The following is a 12,800-nucleotide window of genomic DNA, read 5'->3' on the forward strand; positions in this document are numbered from 1 at the left end:
TATATATATGCATGTGTGTGTTTGCAGATGTGTGCGCATGGACACACAAGTGTGCGAAGGCCAGAGAAGTATTGGTTATCCTTCTGTATTGCTTTTCTTCTTTATACCTCTGAGAATTTCTCATGGAATCTGAAACTTGCCCACTTTTCAGTTAGACTGGTTGACCAGTACATCCCAGAAATCCCATCTGTGCCCTACTCAGGGTTGGGGCTACCCACATGTGTGGCTTCTGGGGATTGAACTTGGGTCTTCATGTTCATTCAGTAAGTGCTATTAACCCCATCTCCCTGGCTCTGTTTTTATTTTTCCAGGATGGAAACTCATTTTTTTATGCACATAACAGTCATACAACATAACTTATTATACCTGTGGGCATATCTCACCTGACTGGCTAGTTGTGTAGCATGGAAGACCCACTTCTTTACTTCTCAGTGGCCTGGAGTTCACCAAGTAGGATATAGTTACTGATGAGCAAACTCTAGAAACTCACCTGTCACCACTTCCCCTCAGCACTGAGATTATAAGCACATACCACCATGTCAGGCGTTTTTATGTGGGTTCTGGCAATTGAATTCAGGTCCACATATTTGCAAGGCAAGTACTTTAGCAACTGAGCTGTCTTCCTAGCACATTGTGAGCAATGATTTCATTCAGTTCTTTGGGTATCTATTTGTCTGTGAGTCACACTATTACAATTACAATTTTATGGCTATTTAGGAAGCAACATGATTTTTGTTTATTTTGAGACAGGGTCTTGCTTTGTAGTCCAGGCTAGCCTTGACCTTCTGATCCTCCTGCCTCAGCTTCCAATGTTCTGGGATTATAGGCATGCACTATGCCAGCAGTAGCAGCATATTTTAAAAACATAAATAAAAATCAGAATTGATACACTGAGGATAATTTCTCTAGTTTTAAAATCAAATCTAAATATTAAGTTTTATGAAAAACAGATTTTGTTGAAACATCTGTTTATACACTTCCAGTGTCCTGTCTGTTTGCTTGAATAAGCTTGGCCTTGTTTTTTAAAATAAAAAAATATTTTTATTTTATTTTATTTTTTTTTTTTTGGTTTTTTCGAGGTAGGGTCTCACTCTAGCCCAGGCTGACCTGGAATTCACTATGGAGTCTCAGGGTGGCCTTGAACTCACAGCGATCCTCCTACCTCTGCCTCCCAAGTGCTGGGATTAAAGGCGTGCGCCACCACGCCCGGCTAAAAAAATATTTTTAAGTAATATGTTCTGGCATTTTTCTCAATTCATGGACAAAAAAATCTATAATTATTATTTGGGTGGTAAAACATATATGCAGGAGAGAATTGAATTTATTTAGCTTATTACAGCTATTTTTCTTCCAAAAATAAATTTAAGTTACTTTCAACAGTGTATTTCCCTAATACCATAGGGTGAGGACCATATAAAGAGGACATATGTATTGATTTCATGAATTTCGTTATTTTTCTTGAATTTTAGTTCCCTTGAAGCTTGGGGATAAAAGAAAATATAAGACCTTGCCTCCTTGTGGTTGTTAGCAATGATGAAAATTTCAACATCCATAAGGAAATTTTTAATGCAGTAATTTTTAGAACTGCCTTATCCTAAATTTTAACAATTTTTTTCCTTTTGCTCTGTACAGGAAGTGTTGAATGGTATAATGACAGCTGTATAAATGGATTTCATAGTTTTCAGTCTTAAAGCACACTTTAAGAGGACCAAATATAACTTTTAAGCATAAAAGCAACTTTGTGTTGTTGTATTCCAGAAGAGTACTTCTATGAAGGGCACAGCAAAGACAGCCCAAACCTTCTGACTAAGTAACTTCATCAGGGATGGATCCAGGGCGTCAGTATTGCAACAATGAATTTGCCAAACACAGGGCCCCTCTCCTGCTATGTGTCTTCCATCTTAAACCTTTGTTTTCTGACACATGTAGAGAGCCTCTGTCAGTTATATAATGACACTGTCCTTTTAGCATATTGTCAGGTTAATGCCACATGAAAGAGCTGTCTGTCTCCAAGAATGCTCTGTGTATTTATTGTTAGGACCAGCTGGAACTGGACAGCAGGTGTTAGACAGGCCACCTTAGAAAGAGTTGCCTGGCATATCATCTGAACATGATTCTTTCTAGGTCTGTACATTTTTCATATCTCCAACATGCCTTCATGCATTTCATTATTTATATAACTATGTCATTTATGTCTGATTTTTCAGCTATACCATACGTCCTATGAGATCAAAGATTATGTTCATGTTGTTTACCACTAAATACTCAGTGCCTAAACAATACTAGTACAAATGGTATTTGGTAAATTTGAATTAATACATTAAGGTTTCTTCATCTTTCCCAAGTTGACTTTGCCAATGTTGCCTTCCCACTGTGAGTTATAGAAAGGTATTCATTTGCACATTCATAAAATATGAGTGTAGGAGTTTAAAATATGGTTAAAGAGACAAGATTCATAGGCATGAAAAATTAAATACTCTGACAATAAAAGGAAGTGCATGTCAAATATCAAATAAATAGTATACACTGAGAGCTGTGGGAATTCGAGGGAGGGCACAGTGGGCAAGGGAGGTGAAGGAAAACTTTGCTGCTTACATGAGATTTCAACTGAGTTTAAAGCATGATGGGCTTAAAATAGAACTGGTGCCAAGCTTATCACAAAGGTCAGGTCTTGGGGTAGATGGTGTGGGAAAGGAGACTAGGATAACTTGTTTTTGTATTTTTGGAATGGGGGAAAAAACTTAAAGCCTATGTGGACTGAGGCTCTGATAGGCTTTTGTTAAGAAAGAACAGAAGAAGCAGTGAAAGGATAATGACAGGCTCCTAACTTTGGACTTCATCTCTCCATTACAGTCTTTGCATTTTGGAAAGGTTTAGAACAAAATGTGATATGAAGTCAGTTGTGGTGGTACATGCCTTTAATCCAGGCACTAGGGAGGCAGGAGTAGGAGGTTCTCCTTGAGTTCCAGGCTATCCTGGGACTACAGAGTGAGTGCCTTTCAGCTTGGGCTAGAATGAGACTTTACCTTGAAAAATCTTCCCAACCCTCAAATATGATATGGTGACATGATTAATCTTGGAGCAGAATCTAAGTGGCATTGGAAAGGGGAGAATAGGGAGTGAGAGAATACAACAGTACTTTAGGAGCCATTCGCATGATTCAGGGTTGAGCTGTTCAGGCTAGTGTGTGTTAGGGGTAGACTAATGGGAATTGAAGCAGGATGTGAGTATGTGAGACCTTGTGAAGTTTTCACAACTATGGACTATGAGGAGGTAATAGTAAAGATGAATGGAAATGTATTGGGGAGGATTAGGTGGGATGCCTGGAAATTTTATTATCTTATTTGAGAGGAGAGGAGTAAGAAGAGGAAACAAGGGAAAGGAGAAGAGGAAGAGAGGGGAGAGGAGGATCCTGTTAGAAAGATAAGTGGATTATGGTGATAGCCCAGTTGTCATGACTAGTGCTCAAAATAGTGCACAATATGTCTTGATAAGCTTAAAGTAGTCCCACCATTTTTATCCTAAATTACAAAGTCAGCTGTGTTTCTATATTTAGCAGTTCACCTTGCTACATACCCATTGTAAAACATACTAATATTTCTGTAGCTGAATATCTATTTCTGTAGATATTCACATGAAGTGAAAAAAAAAAAAGATTGAAAACAGCCCTCAAATTAGTTGAGCTTAGTTTTGCAGCCAAAAGACTCAGATTTGGTTCCATCTTCCAACATGTTAATTATAAACATCAGAGTTTTGGATTTTGGAGTTGAAGAAACTGGACTGTGGACCTGTAATTGATTACAGTAAGGTTTCCATATATATCTTTGGCTCTCCCCTCCAAGATATCCAGCTACACAAAACATCGTGATTCTTTTGTGTGAAGCTATGATAAAAACAGAATGATTTCTAGCTGGCTAAAATACTGAGGAAAAGATAGCTATCATAGATGAAGGCATGATGGTAGCATGTTTTATTATATACATATATATGAAACTATTAAGGACCTTACTATTTTATTTCTATCTATATATGTTTTAGTTTGAACTAGGAATTTTTCTTGGTAGGGGAAGTAGTTTTAAAGTGTCATGAGATTTGGGAAGATAAATTCTAATTTTTTCTTGTATATTGTGATAAAAAGATATATCCTGTAGAATAGTAATGCAACAATATTTTGTTATTTACTGAATTTAATAATGCTAAATTCCTGTTTGTTTCTTATTGTGTTAGTTTTAAGTTTACTTTGAAACTGTTTTCTTGTATTTTGAGAATATATGACCTTATTTAAAAAAATATTTTACTTATTTACAAGGGGAGAGAGAGAGAGAGAGAGAGAGAGAGAGAGAGAGAGAGAGAGAGAGAGAGAATGAGAATGAGAATATGGATATGCCAGAGCCTCTTGCCTCTGAAAACAAAATCCAGATGCATGCACCAGTATGTCCACCTGCTCACAGGGGAATTGAATCTAAGCTGTCAGGCTTTGCACGCTAGGATCTTTAACTGCTGAGCCATCTCTCCAGCACAGCCTAATTTCAGACATCCTAGACAATGTGGGCAAGAGCTGGGAACATAGCTTAGTGATAGAGTGCTTGCCTAGCATATGTGAGGTCATGGGTTCAATTCTTGGCCCTACCAAAAAAAAAATGTGGGCAAGAGAGTCACAGTGATCCAGGACTATCACAATATGCAGAATCACATATTTTGGACAGAAGTGCTAGTATTTCAGTATAAGGTATGGGCATGGAATTGTTTCCATTGGTAATCTGAGAGCTGACTGGTCTAAATGATCCTTTGGTTTATAATAGCATTTGACAGTACCTTTAGAAGAGGTACATTCATGGCCACTCAGCATAAGCATCAATGATTGATTATTCTGGGTATTGTATTACCCAAGATGGTAAATATTTTCTTTTAGAATAATTATTTGATCCAATGCCATTTATGTAGCCAAATGTTACTTAGACTATTTATAGTTTTAAACTTTCGGCATCTCAAAATAATATATAAAGTATTCTACACTTAAACTGAATATTTAATTTTTATCACCATCTTCATTCTCTGCCAATCTGTCCAGAGGAATAATATCTTCATTTTGTCAGTTTATGAATTGTCAATACTCAATTACTAATCACAGAGTATGTAATTTTAGATCCAGCACTTATCAAAGCATTCACGATAGAGAAAAGTGTTATTTCAAAGCTGGTAATAGCCTTCTTGCCTAAAGAAAAAAGCAACACTTATATGTATAGAAATGTAGATGTAGAATCAATATAAATATATGAGATAAATAGATAAACCTATATGAGGCAGGTTAAGAAAGTTAAATTTAAAAATATTGCTATTTAAAGCTGGGTATGGTGGTGCATGCCTTTAATCCCAGCACTTGGGAGGCAGAGGTAGGAGGATTGCCATGAGTTCCAGGCCATCCTGAGACTACATAGTGAATTCCAGGTCAGCCTGAGCTACAGTGAGACCCTACCTCAGAAAACTAAAAAACTAATATATATATTGCTATTTGATGATTTTTGAAATTCCCCAAAGAATATAACTTTTCTTAGGGACATTAAGTGTATAGGAGCTATTGAGGTGGTGGAGTAGCTCACTAGTAGAGCACTTGGATAGCATGTGTAAGCCCTGGGTTCAATGACCAGTACTGCAGAAAGACTCACTGAAATTTGTAGCCCTTTTCAAAAAGCCTATTCTATTACCCTAATGTTCTTTTCTCAGAGAGTGGTGGTAGAAGGGGGTGACACTGGAAATCATAGTCCACAGCCCATCCCCCCCATTCTTCCTTATCGAGCACCTTCATTAGTTTGCAGAGCAGTCAGCCGCACATCCATTAACACTAAAGGGTGCTCAGTTGCAGCCTTCAGTGCACTAGAATTGTGTGGGTGCTCCACTTTCCATAGGACACAGGATATACCCTCTGTACAACAATACAAGGACTTCATAAACTAACTCTGGTTACAACATTATAATTATATAATAATAATTACAATTATCAACCATGGTGTCTTTCTAGGTACTTTCCACTAAACTTGACACAGGTGAGTCACTCAAGACCAAGGGACCCTTTCTTTCTATGTACAATTATTGCCTCTATCTCCTTTTCTCATTTCCCATAGATGGGAGCTGATGGTAGGAGTTTCTTATGAAGGCAGCTAGCACATGAGATTGTAGCAGGCAGTTCAACCCACATACCCACAGTGCAGAGAACACCAGCTCACTCTTAGAGAGATATAACTAGATTAGAACTTGGCAGTTGATTGGCTAATGTGCAGCAACATTAGAAAAAAAGAGTACTTATTTGATTTTTTTAAAAATAAGCAAGTTTCTTTAACTACTGAGCCATCTCCTTAGCTATTTGATGCACTTAAAAATTTTTGTATTTACTTATTTATTTGACATAGAAAGAGGGAGAGGGAGGGAGGGAGGGAGGGAGAGAGAGAAGGAGAATGAGTGTGCCAGGGTCTCCAGCTACTGCAAAGGAAATCCAGATGAGTGTGCCCCTGTGCACCTGGATAACGTGGGTCCTGGGGAATTGAACCCGGGTCCTTTGGCTTTGCTGGCAAATGCCTTAACCACTAAGGCATCTCTCCAGCCCTATTTGGTGTTTTAAAACCACATTACTAGCGGGTTTTGCTTGCTTATTTGCTCCAATAATAGGGTAAAGAATGAAGAAGAATGCAGTTTTGGAGAATAGTGACATTTCTTCTGGAGAGAAAAAGGCAGACACACACACACACACACACACACACACACACACACGCACACACACACACACACACACATACACACACACACAGAGAGAGAGAGAGAGAGAGGGAGAGAGACCAAGAGATGGGAAGGGGGAGGGGAGAGAGAGAGAAGAGAGAGATAATGGGCATGCCAGGGCCTCTTACAAATGAACTCCAGACACATGCACCACTTTGTACATCTGGTATTATATATGTACTGTGGAATCATACCAGGGATGTTAGGCTTTGTAAGCAAGCACCTTTAACCACTGAACAATCTCTTCATCCCCCTTTTAAATAATTCTTATAACTAGCATAATTTCTGGAAGATACTTTCATGGAGTTAAAATAGTATGTATCTTAGAAGGTGCAATGGACTAAGAAGGATGTTAGTAGTGGCATAGTTTGGAGGTCTTGGTCCCTTTTTTAAGATGGCTGGTAGGTAAGAGGGTATGTTTTGATATGGGACTATGTTGCTTGGTGGGGTTCTGGATGGAAAGAGACACAGTTTAGGGTCAGACTGGAATAAGGGGTTTCTCCCAAGGGAAGCTTCTGTGTTCTGCAGTCATGCCTTGACACCAGATCTTCTTCTCCTGAGAATGGATGGTGGGTGAGGCATTTCATTCATTTTTCACTGATTCTTGTGACCATGACCCAGAGTTGTAGATGTGTGCATTGCAATGTGCAGGGTTAATTTGCTTGGCTCCAAGGTCACCACAACAGCCAGCAGAAAATTGGAATATAAACTCAAGTCTGACTTCCAGGCAGGTGCCTTTTCAGGCATCCCAGATGGCCAACTGGCAGCCGCCGGCCTCACCTGACTCTAGGCTGGGCTGTGCTAGGCCACTTCCTACTGCTTTGCCCCACATTGTGTCCAGGGATTTTTCTAACTGTCTGCTGCCTCACCTGACCAGCCCTTCCTTTTGATTTAAGAAAGTCATTTGTTTGACTCCGCAAGATGTTTACATTGTTTTAGGACAAAGTCTATCATTACTGCTGAGCCCAGAAAACTCAACACTAGACTAAGCCTCTGGCTTGTGAAACCAGTGGTAACCTAACATTCTTGGCTGGACTGTGTTTCTTCCCTGTAGCTTAAGAGGAATGTGATGACATGTCAGGATTTTCCTTTTCTAGTGAATATTTCCTGTACTCTCTGTGCCCTTGAGGATGTGCCAGGATAAACCAGTTAAAGAGTGGACACATGGACTGAGAATGTTAGTTTGAACTTGCCTTTTAGTAGTCTGAGCAAGTTAATGGTTCTTGTTGCTTCATCTTATATCCTTCCTAGCTTATTCTTTCAGGAGGCGACAGTGTGGCAGAGTAGCCACACAAGTGTATTTAAATGGGGCTTCGGTATCAGATGCAGAGCTGCAGCGTCACCGCAACACCCGCACAGGACAGCTGCCACAGCAGAGGAAGGGACCGTCTGTTCTGAAAAGACGAGGGATCATTCCTGCCATAAATACTCAGATAAGGTTCTGTAGTTCAGCACGAGTTTGTGGGTGCCATCTACTCTCAGAGTGAATGTGTTTGGCAAGATGGTCCTTGTTATGTCTTCAGCCATGCCTAAGCATCTTCAATGAAGTCTCTGAGTGTTATCTCTAATTACCAGGTCTGAATCTGAACAGTGCTGCACCAGCAGAAAATCCATTGAAGGGAGAGATTCAGGTGGGAGAGATGGCAAACGCAACCATGGGGAAGGAAAAGACAAAGTGGTTTGGGATAGTGAGTGAACAAGGCAGCATCTCAGGTCAGCATGTTTGGGTAGATGGGGCACAGGAAATGGAGCTTCAGGAAAAAATTTGGAGGCTCTTGACATCCAAATTCAGGAGCTTAAAATGTATCCTAATATATTAGGAAGCCATAAGCACATCACTCATTCTTACCATTTTAAGTTAAAAAGTTATATAAGCTTTTTGTGGGGGAAAAATACCCTGAGATACAAGAAATCAAAAAGAAAGTTGGAAGTCTTTGATCCCAAGGCTGGCATGATCACAATGGTATTATGGGGAGGTTAATGTAGAATTAGTTACTTGGCTGTGAGGCAGCAAGGTGAGCTGCAGTTCCAGGATACACCTGACCTCAGAGCTCAAAGCTCCCTTAGAGCTGGCACCAGTGGGGACGGCATGGAGGAGAAAGGAGTGTTAGAACATAAATATGTACTAATAAGTGAGTGAGAAAGATGTGAAGGCATTAATGTCACATTGAGTTTCTTCCAGGAAGCTTAGTATCTGTCTGAACTTGTTCATTGTTTTGAACGTGTTTATGCGATTGTCTCAAATCTTTTGTGAAATGCAAGAGTCTTAAATATAGATCCTGCTTTTTTGTTCATTCAATAAATACTGAACATTTTCTAGGCTTGAAGAATTGTACAAAACCAAGTCCCAGTTCTGGTTTTACGTGGATTGTAGTGAGAAAAGACATTCAATGAAGAAACAAGTAAGCCCTCATCTGTACTTCAAGGGCAGTAAATGCTATGGTCAGGAAGCAAGCAGTAGGGTCTGTGCAGATTTCCTGTCTAATAAGATGGCATTTGTGTAAACACCCAACGAGGAAGATGAAGAAGCAGACTGGATCTCTTTCTGGGAGAAAACATCCCATAAAGACAGGGATGGTCAAGCAGAAGCCACAGGAAGGGATTTGTGGTAGTTTGAATAGATGACCCTCAATATATTCAGTGTTTTATTAGTTTGTAGTTTGCATCTGTAGCCACCTGGCTGGAGGCAGTTTCACTGGGCGGATCTTAAGGTGTGGTGGTGGGTTTGAGATATCAATCAAAAGATATGCAAAGTGTGCCTAGCTGGAGTTCCTGAAGTGTGCTGTGCTGTATGGCTTTTGACTTTTAGGCTTGTGTTTCTCTCTCTCTGTCTGGTCCTGTGAAAACAGGCCAGCTTCTTCTGACATTATGGACCTTCCTCTGGATCTGTAAGCTTCAATAAATCCCTTTTTCCATAACTGTGCCTGGTCTGGAAGTTCATCTCAGTGAACCTGAAGCTGTCTGCTACAGGATTTCTAGGTGGCTTTCCTGCTGTGCCTTCTACCCTAAGTAGATTACTAATTCTTCTCCAACACTGAGTTTTAAGTTTTGTAAACACAAATTATAGCAAAATCTATTTTTAAAAGACGACAGTGACTAAAGAGATTTCTCAGTGGTTAAAGCTTCTTGCTTGCAAAACCTAGACTGGGTTTGATTTTCCAACACCCATGTAAAGCCAGATGCACAAAGTGGTGCATGTGTCTGGAGTTTGTTTGCATAGCCAAGAGGCTATAGTGTGCCCATTCTGGTCTCTTTCTCCTTGCAAATAAATAAATAGATTTTTTGTTTGTTTTTCGAGGTAGGGTCTCACTGTAGACCAGGCTGACCTGAAATTCACTATGTAGTCCCAGGGTGGCCTTTAACTCACAGTGATCCTCCTACCTCTGTCTCCCAAGTGCTGGGATTAAAGGCATGTGCAACCATGATTGGCTAAATAGAAATATTTTTAAAAGAGGACAAGCTGATGCAGAGTAAGGGGAAAGAGGAGGAGAAGTTGGGGTGACGTAGGAGTGTAAGGTCAGAGGATTTCCTTATACAACTGTTTCCTCTAAAGGGAAAAGGGATCACTAGTAAACAAACACATGTGTCTAACTTATTCACATTTTAATTTAAATATAATATGTCTAACATTGGTGTTTTAGAGAAGCCCTGGAGCTCTGTCTCTGATATAATTCCCAATCAGTGACTTTCATCCTGGCATTTCTGTACTCTGCATGAGGGTCCTTGTACCACCTTCCTCCCCCCACTGGGATCGGGCAATAAAGAAAGCTACTGTTTCTGCTGCTCCTCCTCTTCTTCCTCTTTCTCCCTCTCCTCCTTCTGTCTTCTGTATTATGTCCTCCTCCTCCTCTCATTATGCAGCCCGGGGTAGCCTTAAACTGTATGGGAAAAGTTGGCCTTGAACTTGTCATCCTTTTCCTCTACCTCCAAAGTACTTGGAGAAAGCCTTGTTTTATATAGTTTAGATGCTCCTTAGGAGTGTTTTCTCTATACACCTAGCTCCAGCCCTGCCCACAGTAGAAGCAGTGCAGGCTCTGTAATGGTATCAGGAACAGTGGAAGTGGCAGGATCATTCTGGAGACAGCAGTTGTGGGGACAGTTGAAATTGTCCTTTAAAGTCGTGGCTCTCAGAGTAAGAAAAGTTTTTCTTGGGATAAACATATGTTCTGTCCATATGAAGCGGGGATTGTAGAGGTGGGGCTAAAGTCCTCTCCAAGCTATTTCCCACGTAAGCCCCAGCCATAAGTCTCTGAATGGAGGTGCATACAAAAGACCCCCTCCATCTATTTCTAGGTTGCTCTCCTGCTTCTATTTACAGCCTAAACAGATCACTGAGTTTTGTAAACACAAGTGCTTACCCAATCCATGTTTAAATGAGGACAGAACATTTACTTAGCAGCTGAATTTTAGCTGACAGATCAAACAGATGAAGAAGAATATTTTTACTCTGCCTCCAGTGAAAACTGTCAGCAGTGGATTTGGGAGGGTCTTTAAGATGCAGTGCTTTAGCAAGTCTAGGCATATGTTAGTCTTAGATATACAAGGAAGCTAAATAAAAGATGTGTTTACATTCATTCAAGAAGTACTTTTACAACACTTGTTAATATGGGAGGCTCAGTTCTAGTCACTAGGGATGCAGCAATAACTGGTAACACTCAAGCTTCTTGTTCTTTTAGGTGGGGTATTCTGGTGGGCCATGCACGTCTGGTCGGCTTCACCCTGTTGATGTGTGGTTGTATTCTGGCTGGCTATGTGAGAGCTGGGGTAATGTATGGCATTTTTTTTGTTTGTTTGTTTGTTTTTAAAAACTTTTTAAAATTTTTATTAGCATTTTCCATGATTATAAAAAAATCCTGTGTTAATTCCCTCCCTCCCCCACCACACTTTCTCCTTTGAAATTCCATTCTCCATCATATTACCTCCCCTGAACAATCATTGTACTTACATACATACAATATCAACCTATTAAGTACTCTCCCTTCCTTTCTCTTCCCTTTATGTCTCCTTTTTTTTTTAATTTTTATTAACATTTTCCATGATTATAAAATATATCCCATGGTAATTCCCTCCCTCCCCACCCCCACACTTTCCCGTTTGAAATTCCATTCTCAATCATATTACCTCCCCATTACAATCATTGTAATTACATATATACAATATCAACCTATTAAGTATCCTCCTCCCTTCCTTTCTCCACCCTTTATGTCTCCTTTTCAACTTACTGGCCTCTGCTACTAAGTATTTTCATTCTCACACAGAAGCCCAGTCATCTGTAGCTAGGATCCCCATATGAGAGAGAACATGTGGCGCTTGGCTTTCTGGGCCTGGGTTACCTGACTTAGTATAATACTTTCCAGGTCCATCCATTTTTCTGCAAATTTCATAACTTCATTTTTCTTTACCGCTGAGTAGAACTCCATTGTATAAATGTAACACATCTTCATTATCCACTCATCTGTTGAGGGACATCTAGGCTGGTTCCATTTCCCAGCTATTATAAATTGAGCAGCAATAAACATGGTTAAGCATGTGCTTCTAAGGAAATGAGATGAGTCCTTTGGATATATGCCTAGGAGTGCTATAGCTGGGTCATATGGTAGATCAATCTCTAGCTGCTTTAGGAACCTCCACACTGTTTTCCACAATGGCTGGACCAGATTGCATTCCCACCAGCAGTGCAGAAGGGTTCCTTTTTTTCCACATCCCCGCCAACATTTATGATCATTTGTTTTCATGATGGTGGCCAATCTGACAGGAGTGAGATGGAATCTCAATGTAGTTTTAATCTGCATTTCCCTGATGACTAGTGATGTAGAACATTTTTTTAGATGCTTATATGCCATTCGTATTTCTTCCTTTGAGAACTCTCTATTTAGCTCCTTAGCCCATTTTTGATTGGCTTGTTTGATTCCTTATTAGTTAACTTTTTGAGTTCTTTGTATATCCTAGATATTAATCCTCTATCAGACATATATAGCTGGCGAAGATTTTTTCCCATTCTGTAGGTTGCCTCTTTGCTTTTTTCACTG

The 12,800-nt window shown here is 39.8% G+C and overlaps 1 protein-coding gene across 4 annotated transcripts in view; it reads left to right on the forward strand.

Annotated features, from left to right (window-relative positions):
* Tmem117 (transmembrane protein 117) overlaps window positions 1-12,800 on the forward strand; it is a 517,186-nt gene that overhangs the window by 15,633 nt on the left and 488,753 nt on the right. The window contains exon 2 of one of the 4 annotated variants that reach the window (XM_045153095.1): window positions 11,448-11,535. The exons of 2 other annotated variants lie outside the window; for them this stretch is intronic. The gene's annotated coding sequence lies outside the window, so the exon portion shown is untranslated. Of the gene's footprint in view, window positions 1-8,086; window positions 8,210-11,447; window positions 11,536-12,800 lie in introns of those variants that run through there. One more of the 4 variants, XM_045153096.1, reaches the window with a different exon arrangement.

This window comes from Jaculus jaculus, chromosome 6 (assembly GCF_020740685.1).
Source record: "Jaculus jaculus isolate mJacJac1 chromosome 6, mJacJac1.mat.Y.cur, whole genome shotgun sequence".
In the NCBI taxonomy this organism is placed as follows: domain Eukaryota; kingdom Metazoa; phylum Chordata; class Mammalia; order Rodentia; family Dipodidae; genus Jaculus; species Jaculus jaculus.